Consider the following 12,130-nt stretch of genomic DNA (forward strand, 5'->3'; position numbering starts at 1 on the left):
TCCATCTTAATATCTATAATGGGATTTTGAATCACTATTTCAGATATCAATAAATTTGACTGTAAAAATAGTGACTGAGTCCTTTAGAATTTTTACCAAAATAAATTGATCAGAGAATCCCATAGAGAATTTCAGATACTCCTGTAGGGACTCAAATTTTCCAAAATCTCACGGGTTCTATTTTCAAAGAGATTGAGCAAAGGCATGAAAAGCCAGAGAGTATTTGTATTTCTCATTCTAAGGCTCATCCTGAGATGCAAATAACTTGTAGTCACTAAAATACTCTCTCTTTATGGGCCCATACTTTATGTATAGTATTAAAGTTCTCTGAGGACAGCATCTGAGGCTATTTATCTTTCTCCTCACTGTAACACAAGCAGGAGCTGATATGAAGCCCCACAGAAGGAAGGAGAAATAAGAGAAACATCTATTTGAAGTTATGGTTTCAGAGGATTCCCAGGAGCAGTATCACAAATTTAGAAATCCACTTTCTCCAGTGTCTGTAATCAATGTTGTCACCCTAGAGGGTGATTTTGTTCATGAGAATTAGAATAAAATAAACACATTTATAAACTACATATCTGAAATTAACCCAGAACTAATACAGTTTTAATGAACTTGGGATCATTTTAACTCCCTGCTAATGGTGACTTGGGTTACCAAGCATGAAAGTCATTTTTTCATTTACACCATCATTGGAATTGGAATTTTAACATATCAACTAGTTTATAAGATTTTATTTTAGGCTATGGCCAGTTGGCTCAGTGGACCGAGTATCACCCCATGTATGGATGTCTCGGGCTTGATTCCCAGTTAGGGCACACAGAAGTGACCATCTGCTTCTCTCTCCCTCCCACTCCTCTCCTCTTCCCTCTTACCCTCCCGCAGCCAGTGGCTAGATTGGTTATAGCATGGCTTGGGGCGCTGAGGATAGCTCCATTGGTCAGAGCATGTCAGCCACAGGCACTAAAAGTAGGTTGGTTGATTTGAGCAATTGGCCCTAGAGGAGGATTACTGGGTGGATCCTGGTCAAGGTACATGCGGGAGTCTGTCTATTTTCCCTCCTCTCACATTAAAAACAAAGAAATAAAAAGATTTTATTTTATAGTTGAAGAGACTGGAACCTGAGAACCTGAGGAGGTTAAGTAACTACCCCAAGTCACACAGGTAGTGATATATATATATATATATATATATATATATATATATATATATATTTGTATTTTTCTGAAGCTGGAAACAGGGAGAGACAGTCAGACAGACTCCTGCATGCGCCCCACCGGGATCCACCCGGCAAGCCCACCAGGGGCAAGGCTCTGCCCACCAGGGGGTGACGCTCCACCCCTCCGGGGCATCGCTCTGCTGGGACCAGAGCCACTCTAGCGCCTGGGGCAGAGGCCAAGAAGCCATCCCCAGCGCCCGGGCCATCCTTGCTCCAATGGAGCCTCGGCTGCGGGAAGGGAAGAGAGAGACAGAGAGGAAGGAGGGGGGTGGGAGTGGGGGTGGAGAAGCAAATGGGCGCCTCTCCTATGCGCCCTGGCTGGGAATCAAACCCGGGTCCCCCGCACGCCAGGCCGACGCTTTACCGCTGAACCAACCGGCTAGTGCCAGTGATATTTTTATAATAGAAAAATTATGCAATCATGGATTTGAAAGAGGAGAGAACATTGCTTTCCAAAGATGCATATAGAAAATTAGAACCAGTTTCTGGTTGCGCGTTGCGACTTCTTAGTTGTTCATTGATTGCTTTCTCACATGTGCCTTGACCGTGGGCCTTCAGCAGACCGAGTAACGCCCTGCTGGAGCCAGCAACCTTGGGTCCAAGCTGGTGAGCTCTTTGCTCAAGCCAGATGAACCCGCGCTCAAGCTGGCGAGCTCGGGGTCTCCAACCTGGGTCCTTCCGCATCCCAGTCGGACGCTCTATCCACTGCGCCACCACCTGGTCAGGCTATTTGTATATTTTTTAATCTTCCTCTTCAAGCAGTTTGAGGACCAAACCCAAATCTAAATTAGCTTAATAGATCTGTACATACACAGTGTCTCTCACACATAAGCTCAATAAAAACTCTGTGAATGACCAAATAAAAGAAGGCTCTTTCAGCCTTTCCTCTAAGACTCAGTAAGAAGACAGCTGCCAACCCAGAATGGCAGGGGTGAGAAAAGAATAGAGCAGTGTCATAAAGACAGCCTTCTTATTCCCTTTCAGAGTAATTCCAATCGTGGCCCTAATCTAAACACTCCTTGTGGGACACAAATCCATCTCACATAACTCAGTTGTACCATTTCTTTACTTCCATTTACATAAACCAATCAGATATGCCCCAAATGCTGAGCGTTTTACAGTCTTCATTTTTAAAATGGGATTGGTCGCTATAGCAACTCTGATATACAAATGTCAACTGAATCATCCCTGAAGACGATAGTTCATGCAAAAAGACTAAATTAAATCTGGGGTGGGGATAACAGTGGGGGTGAATGTGGATGGTAAAAACATTGTCTCCCAAATTCCTGGTTTTGGATTATTTAAACTCAGGGCCACTTAGCTGCAGGGTGGTACAGTAGATGGGGTGGACCTGTAGTGTATTAGCAGTTAAACGATGCTTATGAGTATAGGATGACACTTCTACTTCGTTGTTCCCTCCCCATCCAGAGGATAAGGACATTTGAAAGGGATGGTACTGGAGGCCCAGAATTCAAACTTAAGCCGCTTAGTTGCTACTACTGTAAATTCTCCCGCACAACGCGGCCCTGCAGCCTCTCTTAAGCACGTAGTGTGAAGAGGTAAAGGAACTTCTGTGTGTAAAATGTAGGTTAGCACATGCTCCACCCGAGCCTTCCCTTAGGGCCCACACTCGTTACGTAAATCACAAGTTACTCGGGGGCGGGGAGGGGTACACTCGTGGGAAGGCGGGGGCCCACACACAAATACTGTACTTGCAAAGTCCTCTGCACGGTGCGCCCCTCCCCCCTGTCTCCTGAAAACCGGCCCCGCTCTTCGTAGCCCTCTACCCCCGGAGATGTGGGGCAATGCTGCTGCCTGCGGACCAGAGGCTGTGGCCAGCGGGCCGGGACCGCCACATGGCGCGCTCCCGCCCGATGGCAGCTGCGCTTTGTTTCCACCAGCGAGGGGTGAGTCACCGGCCCCCGCGGTCCCAAAGCCGGGCAAACGCTGCGGCCCAGGCGGCTGTAAATGTAACAGCAGGAGCAGCTACCGAAGCCGCCGCAGCCCGTCGCTGCTCTTCCTCCTCCTCCTCTTCGTCCTCCTCCTCGACCGCTGCCACCGCCGCCTCCTCCGCCTCCTGCCTCCGCCCAGTCCCCTCCTTCTCCTCCCGCGAACTTAGTCAGCGGTTCGCGCCGCGGCGCCGCGATTGGCCGGCGGAAGGCGCCGCGTCACAATGGAGCCGGTCGGAGGCGGCGAGCCTGCCAGCGCGGGGGCTTCCCGCTGAGCCCGCAGCCGCCCGCCGCCGACAAAGTGCGGGCGCCGGGCCGCCGCCTGCGCGCCCGGAGCGGCGCTGGGCGGACACGCGGGCCCCGCGGGCGCCGGAGCTGGGTCCGCGCAGGTAGGTGGCAGTGGGACGCCCCTGACTCTCGGAGGAGGAGCCGAGCCGACCCAGGTGGTGGAGGTGGAGGCGGGGTGAGGGGCGCAGCAGGTGGGGTTGGCCGAACAGGTGCGGTTACCTGTCCACGCCTCACCTGCGGGCCGGGCTTGCGGGCAGCTGGCTTGGCCAGAGAGGTGAGTCACGGCTTCGCTGTCCCCTTGTCCCCGGCCGCAGCGAGGCGGTCCCTCCACCTCAGCGGTCTGGGCGCTGCACCGGAGTAGGAGTCCTGGGGCGGCGCGGGAGCGGGGTTCTGGTTTTCTAGACTGCAGTCTCGCCTTTCGGTGAGGAACCTCTCCCGAGGGTGTACGCGTTTGCTCGTTTTCCATTGCCCCCTGCCCCGTCGCTGTTGACAAACATTTTATGCTCATTGGATACTCATTATTCGCCTACAGTTTGATGGTGGTGTTGGCATTCGTTGATTAGATAGAGAAGGGGAGACCTATACCCTTGTAGAGAGAAGCTAAGAGTTTCCTCCCCCTGCGGTGCCGTTGAGCAGGTGCTGAGAGATCAGAAGGGAGGAGGCACGGTGTTGGCTCATGACTCGTGTCCTCAACTGACTTCCCAAAGTCCATAGGTTGCCTTTAGTCAGATGACATTTGTGATGATTCTTGTGGTAAAAAAAAACAAAACCAAAACCTCTTAGTACCCCCTGTTCCCCCACAAAAAAAGGGCAAACCGATATTTAAAAACAACCTACACGTGAACTTCCTTGAATAAATTTACCTTACCTAAAAACTTTTTAAAAACTCTGTAAAAAGATATCAGCATGAAAATTTTAAGTTGCAAATATGTAGCCAACATAAAATAAAAATTTGTTCACCTCTTTCTAAGAAGAAATTAAATGAAATGTGTTTTTTGTCAGATTGTCCTGTCTCCTAAACCTAAGTGTAAGGTTGAAGCACACAAAAGAAGCCAAGCTTCAGTGTAATTTTATTTTAACAATTCCAGTACCTTTGATGTGTTCTGTTACACCCGAGAACCCCAAGTGCTCTTTGAGTTGAGGCTGCCAAAGTGACTTTCTTAAACCCCTGGCGTTCCTAGTTTGAAGCTAATCTCTTAGGAAATAGGGCCAGTGTGATTTAATAATATAAGCCCTAACAGGTCTGATTTCTCTTAGCTCCCATAGTGAAGGGGGCAGTTTTCACTGAATCTACAGTTGAATCATAGCACTTTTCTTATACCGAATATCCCCACAAAATGTTTTTATTATAGAAAAATCTAAATGTTGGAATTAAATTTACTGTTCTTCGAAACTTACTGTTTTTCTTCAATCAGAAAGGTGTTTCAATATATCCAGCCTAACATGAATATTTTCATATTTGGAGTGATTTCATTTGGCTAGTAGTTAAGATTTGCTTTATAAAGACCATTCCCCTGATGCTGTTTCATTCTTCAGAATCCTTATAATGAAAACAACATTAACTAAAATTTAAAAGGCCCTAATCAATACAACTTGAAAAGGATAACAAGTCATCTAATTTTTTAAATAGATTTTATTTTTTAGAGCAATTTTAGGTTCACAGCAAAACTGAGAGTAAAGTACAGAGATTTCCCATATACAGCCTGCCCCCACTCATGCATAAACTCCCTCAGTATCTTCATGCCCACCAGAGTGGTCCATTTGTTACAATGGATGAACCTTTATTGACACATCATTACCCAAAGTCCATTGTATACATTAGGATTCACTCTTAAGTGGTGTACATTCTGTGGGTTTGGAGAAATGTATAATAATATGTATCCACCATGGTAGTATCATCAGAGTATGATATCATTATATCACTGCCTTAAAAAAAACACCTCTGTTTTCTACCTGTTCACCCCTCTCTCTCCCAACCACTGGCAACACCTGTTTTTTTTGTTGTTGTTGTTGTTGTTTTTACTATATCCATAATTTTGCCTTTTCTAGAATGTCATATAGCTGAAATCATTAATGTTTGTAGCCTTTTCGTAGTTAGTAATACACATTTAAGTTTCCTCCATTCCTTTTCATGGCTCATTTCTTTTGAGTGCTGAATAATATTCCATTATCCCTCCAAGTGTTTTTAGACTGGGTATTTCCCTGCAGTGGCATGAAATTTGTGGGGTTTTTTGTTTTGTTTTGTTTTCTGAAGTTGGAGGGGGGAAATATTATAATATTTGGAAGATTCTTGTTTTAACCAAAGTTTTTTATTTGTAAACAAGTTCCTATTTTTTAATTTTTAAATCTTTTGTAGGCATATGAATATTTTTATGCTCCCTTTTCATTTTTATGTTGCCCATATAAAAACAGCCTATTTAATCTAATCCCTGATTTTCATTTACTATCTGTCAAGATGAATTTCTGAATTTAATTTTTGTTCTCATTTCCAGCATCCTTCTTGCCTACACTGATATTTTGAGCAATGAGTGGATGCTGAATCTGTTTTACTCCAGACTTAGTAGAATGATTTGCATTGCTTTCCATATAGAAAGCATGTCTCTCCCTGCTGTACTGACTCTGGGGTACAGGAGCAGCAATTTAGACCACCCAAAGGAATTTAGGGGGGGCGCTTATAGCACAGAATTTATTTAACAAATTGTAAAATGCATTCTTTTTTTTTTTCAAGTGAGAGGCGGAGAGGCAGACAGGCTCCCACATGCACCCCGACTGGGATCTACCTGGCAAGCCCCCTACCAGGCAATGCTTTGCCAATCTCAAGCTCCTGCCCCATTGCTCAGCAACCAAGCTATTTTAGTGCTGGAGGCAAGGCCTTGGAGCCATCCTCAGTGCCCAGGGCCAGCTTGCTCAAACCGTTGAAGCTATGGCAGCAGGAGGGAGAGAGTGAAAGAGAGAGTAGGGGAAGGTATGGAGAAGCAGATGGTTGCTTCTCCTGTATACCCTGACCAGGAATCGAACCCGGGACTTCCACATGCCAGGCCGACGCTCTGCTGCTTTGCCACCTGGCCAGGGCCTATAAAATGGATTCTAATTTGTGTCATGTCTATGTTATATTGCTGACTTTTCTTTTATTACTATTTCCTATTTTCATTTTCTTTTCCATCTGTATTGTCTAAACTTCCTACACACCTTTATTATGACAGTTTTTTTCAAATGTTTCTAATAATGTGTTTGGCAGGCATAATTTATTTTTCTTTTCTGGATCATTAAGATCATAAATAAACCTAACCAGAAGGTAACATAATGGATAGAACATCAACCTGGGATGCTAAAGACCCAGGTTTGAAACCCAAAGGTCGCCAGCTTGAAAGTAGACTCCTTTGGCTTGAGTGTGGACACACCATCTTGTGCATGGGTTTATAGACATGACCCCAATGTCGCTGGCTTGAGCAAGTGGTCACTGGCTTGGCTGGAGCCTAATCCCTGCCCAGTCAAGGCACATATGAGAAAACTATCTCTCAAAAAAAAAAAAAAAAAAGATTATAAATAAAATTAGCCCTAACTCCAGTCACTGAATCTCTTCTAAGTGCTCACTGCTGTACATTTAGAAATTCAACAAAAGGTAATAACTCCCTGTTCTAGGGCTCTCTTTCATTTAGGATTCTACTCAATTGCAACATAATTTAAATTTACTTCAGTGTTGTTGTGAACCATGCAAAGGAAATGGATAAAAAGTTGTCAGAGCTTCATTCAACCTTGATCTTTCCTTTTGCCTTGTGACCTTTATGCTGTCTTTGATATGGGTCACATGATTCTGTTTGTCCTTTTCCAGACGGTATCTTTGAACTTCATCTCCTGCTTCTTCAGTTTCAAAGATTCTTGTAACTCTTCTTGCCTGTCTCATCCTATGGCCATTTCCAGGGCTCTATTCTACAATACCTACTCCTCAGTCAACAGCATCTTTCCCAGAAGCTACCGGCTGCACAGCTTCTATTCCTCTTCTGGTTCCAGCTCCAAGCAGGTGCCTGAGGTCTTCCTCTGCCCATCTCTAATGGAGGCTAAATTCTTCACCATCAGGTAGTGTATTCCTTCTGATTGCTTCTTAGGTATGCCAATTTGAGAGCATATTCAAATGTTCCTTTTCTGCCAAACTCCTTACCTCACCCCCAATCTATAGAGCATGGACTTTGCTGACTGATAGGTCTGGGTTTGGATGAGTTGCTGGATTAGTTGAGATTAGCTACCAGTTACAGAGATCGCAAAGAAGAGTGGCTTAAACAAAGTACTGTTTGTTTCTCTTTCACATTAAAAAAAAAAAAAAGATTTCTAGAGAGACAAGCCAGGACAGGTATGATGGTTTTACAGTCTTCCGAGACCTAGCTAGCTGGTTCCCCCTTTTAGATCTACCAGACATCAGGTGAGGCCCTCAATCTCATGGTCCTAGGTGGAGCTTCAGCCATCACATCCAGGTTCTAAGTAGGAGGGAGGGAAGGAAGGGAGGGAAGGGAAGGAGGGAGGGAGGGAGAAGCCTTCCTTAAGGAAATTTGCTGAGGCTCTCATACACTTCTTGTTATATTTCATTGGTCAGAACTTGCTGATGTGACCTCACCTAGCTGGAATAGAGATGGTAATACTGTCCTATTCCAGACAGCTTTATGCTCATCTAGAATGTCGAAGGTTCACATCCTTAGGAAGAAAGAGGAGAATGAACATTGGGTAGCCAAACACCACAGCTAGCTACTCTACAACTCTTTTCCTTGATCAATATTACCCATCTCGCAGGATTCTGAGAATTAAAAGATATTATGCAGTAAAGCATCTGATACAGTGTCTGGCATAAGACAAGGTTTATGCCATATTCCTTTTTAGTTAGTTCATATTCCTTCTTATTCCTTTTTTGGAATTGCCTAGTTTCCCTGCTGCAACACCGTTGGCATCCAAACCCTATTTTAAATATGTGGGCATTTGCCAGTTGGTCTCAGATTGTTTGCTTGTACCTTTTCATGGGAGAGAGCAATACATTATTACTCAATGTCAGCATTTATTTTTTAGCTTTAAAACATGGCTTAGATTGAAAACATAGCTTTTGAAATCAGAAGACCCAGATGTGACTCCTGACTCAGTGTGTAACCTTAGCTTCTCGCCTCCACAGTTTCCTCATCTGTGAACTTGGAGTAATAACCAGATGTGAGGACTACCGTGTTTCCCCATGTATAAGACGCACCTTTTTGGGAAAAATTTGGGGTCTAAAATCTGGGTGTGTCTTATACAGTGGATGTAGATGTTTTTGCTCGCATTTCCTGCTTTTACACACTTACTTTTGTGCTCATCGTTGAAGACAGTGATTCTTCATCAGACACAGATGAGGACAAGCTAATGGATGGGAGTTTTGACAGTGATGAGGAGTTGTATGAATTTTATGATGAATAAAACATTATTTTTTAAATTTTGGACTCCAAAATTAAGGTGTGTCTTATACATGGGAAAATATGGTAAATGAAAAAAAATTGTATAGAATGCTTTACTGATAAAGTAAGTAGTAGCTTTTCTTCTTTAATTTGCTCCAATCTGGAATAAGTTTTTTAAAAATGAACTCTTATTCTATTAAAAAAAATGTTTTAATAGTGATCATCTCCATAATATCCAAATGAGTGTTATTAAATTGTTAGTCAAACTTTATTTGAGAGTTTTCTTCATAACCAGTTTAAACCCAAATAACAGCAACATCTTTCTTATATTTTTTAAAATCAAAAACAGAATAGTTCAGCCTTAAGCTTCCTTCCTTAGCTTTGATTTGAATGATTTTGGGCTGTTTCATTCTCAGAAACTGAGGCATTTCCATGAGTGATTAGATTTTCTAGTATTCTTTTCAGTGGTTATTTATTAAGTGCCTACTGTGTGCCAGACACTGTTCTTGGTTCTGGGAATACATGGTAAGCAAAATGCATTCGCTGCCATCATGGAGTTTGCAGATTACAGGAGAGTCAGCAAGTAAAAAGCGCCACAATGAAAGTTGTTAGGAAGGGGACATACCATGTGGTGAAAACATGTGCATTTGTCTTAGGGGCAGAGGCTGAATGGAGTCTTAGGAACGAACTATGGCCAATGAACTGAAAAGTAAAGAAGTAGCGCAGGAGTGAGGTTTGAAACGAGCTAATATGAGGCAGGGACCACAGTGTGCCACAGGTTTCCAATGCCGTTACAAAAAAAGTGTTTCATAATGTTTGGAACCATCCTCAAAATAAATATATGCAATATATATATATATATATCTTCTCGATGGGATACTCTGAAAGGGGCTACATAATTCAGGAATAATGAAATCTTTAATGATTTATTCATGCTCCATTGGCAAACTTTAAATATACTTTTTGACACACCAAGCAGATGCATCTGAGAAAGTTGGTGGTAAAGCAGGATCTTTTCAGAGAGGGTCAGAGGCTTGGTGTGCATCACCATCACCCTTAGCAAGTGGTATTTGAAGCCATTTGGCTGAATGGGGTCCATGTGAAAGACTGTTGGCAGAGGAATTGGTAACCCTTTATGTAAGGCAGTCATTAAAAATGACCACAGGATGGGAAGTGTGGGCACTGTGTTCCAGACATCTGGCCAGATGCTGTGCCTTGGCTGGCCTCTCTCAGGGCCAGTGGGCAGCTCCTATATCTAGTCCCTTCCAGGCCTCCAAATTTGTGTAGGCTGGAGCCCAGCTCTGCACATTGGTAGCAGGCTACCATTTCTTCTTGCCCTGTCCAGATGCGCTCATTGGGGATTCTTGGGGGGAAACGTTGCCTCTTTAATCCCTTTGAGAGCCTTGGAGGGTGTCTGGGGAAGCTCCGTCTGTATGTGGCCTCGCAGGGCATGACTGAGCCTCAGGACAGAGCTGCCTTCCATGGACTGCAGGTTTCCTGCTCTGAGTAGATAAATTTAAGGTGAATTCTGTCTATCAAAGATTTTGAAGGTCAACTCCTTAGGCAAAACTAAATGAGTTTGTTCCCAGCTCTACTTCAGTGCCAAAATAAGCAATCTTCAACAGAGAAATGACTTGTCATCCAAAAGCATTTGTGAGTCATGATGCAGTTTCTCAGACACACAGTGCTGTGCCTGGTGCTCAGGTTCCCGGGCTTCCCCAGGAGAGTCTGTGTGGGGCCACAGCGCCCTAACGTGTCACAAGCCTCACCCTGTCACCCTCCCAGGAACGCCTTCGCAGCTGGAACTTTCTGTTGCCCCCTATTTGCCATGTATTTGAAATTCCTCCTTCGCTGACACACCAGGCTTGTTCCTACTTTAGGGACTTCTTAGTGGCTGATCTCTGCCTGGAATGCTCCTCCTTATGAAGTTGCATGACTGCTTCCTTCTCAGTGAAGAGTCATCTCAGAAGTCATGTCAGAGATACCTTCCCTGACCCCCTCCAGTAAAGTTCCCTGCCTACCACCCATGCCCCCATCATAGCCTTTCAGACCTCAGTTTATTGTCTGCTTGCTTGTTCGTCTTCTAATCCCTTTACCCCCCTCCTGTTAATTAAAATATAAGTTCTGTGAAAGCATGGACCTGTCTCCCTGTTTGCCTGCTCTTCAGCCTGGTTTATAGTAAGCTGTTCAAACTGCTACGTGTGATATTGGCAAATAATTTTGCCCCTTTGAGAATAAATGGGGAAAATAACACCGATGGTACCTACCTCATAGAACAGATTAGGGCCTGGGGTTAATAGTCTGAAGATTCTTTCTTTTCTCCAAAACTGTCTACTTATCTTTAGATTCCATATTTTGTAAAAAACAATACTATATTTACCCAATAACATGACCTAGAGAAACCTAGACCTCATTCTAGGCTTGCCTTAATCACATTCCTCCCCCACCCACCCCCAGACTGCTTCTTATACAACTGGTAAACAACTTGTCCAGAGACCATAGTCTTAAGGTTCCTCCCATGGGCACCTTCCCTACACAGGCCCCTGGCTGTCTTGCCTTTTCCAGGATCACTGCTAATCGTCTAACAACCAATAGTTCAGTTTGTAGTCTTTCCTATCTTCTACCCTCCCTCCCCCCAAATTTGTTGTTCACCCACAGGGGAGGCAAATCTCATACCATCACTGCCCAGTCTTTTAATGACTTGCTTTGCCACAAGATCAAGTCTAAACCCCTTGGTGAGGATTACATTGAAGTCTTCCTTTGTTGGCTTCTACAGCTCTCCAGCTTCACCTCTTGGCATTCTGTCATTTCTTAATCACCAGTGCATGTACTATGGACACAGTATGCACAGTCACGTCCTCATACACCAACAATCCTAAACTATTTATAGTACAGGGAGGAAGATGGCCACACTCCATGGCTTTCTTCCTTTCCTCTATCTGGCTTGCTTTCCTCTATCATGATCCTGACTTTGCCTTTCCCCTCTTCAAACAAATGTCCATCTTTCAAGAATCCATTCAAGCATACCTACCTATTTGGAAAGGCCATTCTAAACAATTTTCTTCTGCCTACCAACCCCAGGAGCTCCTCATTTCCTCCTCTGTGCTGCCTCTGAGCCTTTACCCTTTTATAACATCTGTGCCAGAGAACAGCTGTTTCCTTCTAGATCCTCCTTCATGATTAAGATCATTTTGTTTATCTCTGTGGTTTCCTGGGCCAGGCATCATAATTAGCATGTGAATGGAAATCTGGGAAAGAATTAG

General features: G+C 44.2%; 1 protein-coding gene across 6 annotated transcripts in view; it reads left to right on the forward strand.

The window, feature by feature from the left end:
- The first annotated feature begins 3,294 nt into the window (after positions 1–3,294).
- Positions 3,295–12,130, forward strand: part of LRRC8B (leucine rich repeat containing 8 VRAC subunit B) — an 82,361-nt gene continuing 73,525 nt past the window's right edge. For 2 of the 6 annotated variants that reach the window (XM_066268605.1, XM_066268604.1), the window contains exon 1: positions 3,296–3,560. The gene's annotated coding sequence lies outside the window, so the exon portion shown is untranslated. Of the gene's footprint in view, positions 3,561–3,636; positions 3,734–7,291; positions 7,537–12,130 lie in introns of those variants that run through there. The other 4 variants (XM_066268606.1, XM_066268608.1, XM_066268610.1 and 1 more) reach the window with 4 other exon arrangements.

The sequence above is a fragment of the Saccopteryx bilineata genome, chromosome 3, assembly GCF_036850765.1.
Source record: "Saccopteryx bilineata isolate mSacBil1 chromosome 3, mSacBil1_pri_phased_curated, whole genome shotgun sequence".
Taxonomy (NCBI): Eukaryota; Metazoa; Chordata; class Mammalia; order Chiroptera; family Emballonuridae; genus Saccopteryx; species Saccopteryx bilineata.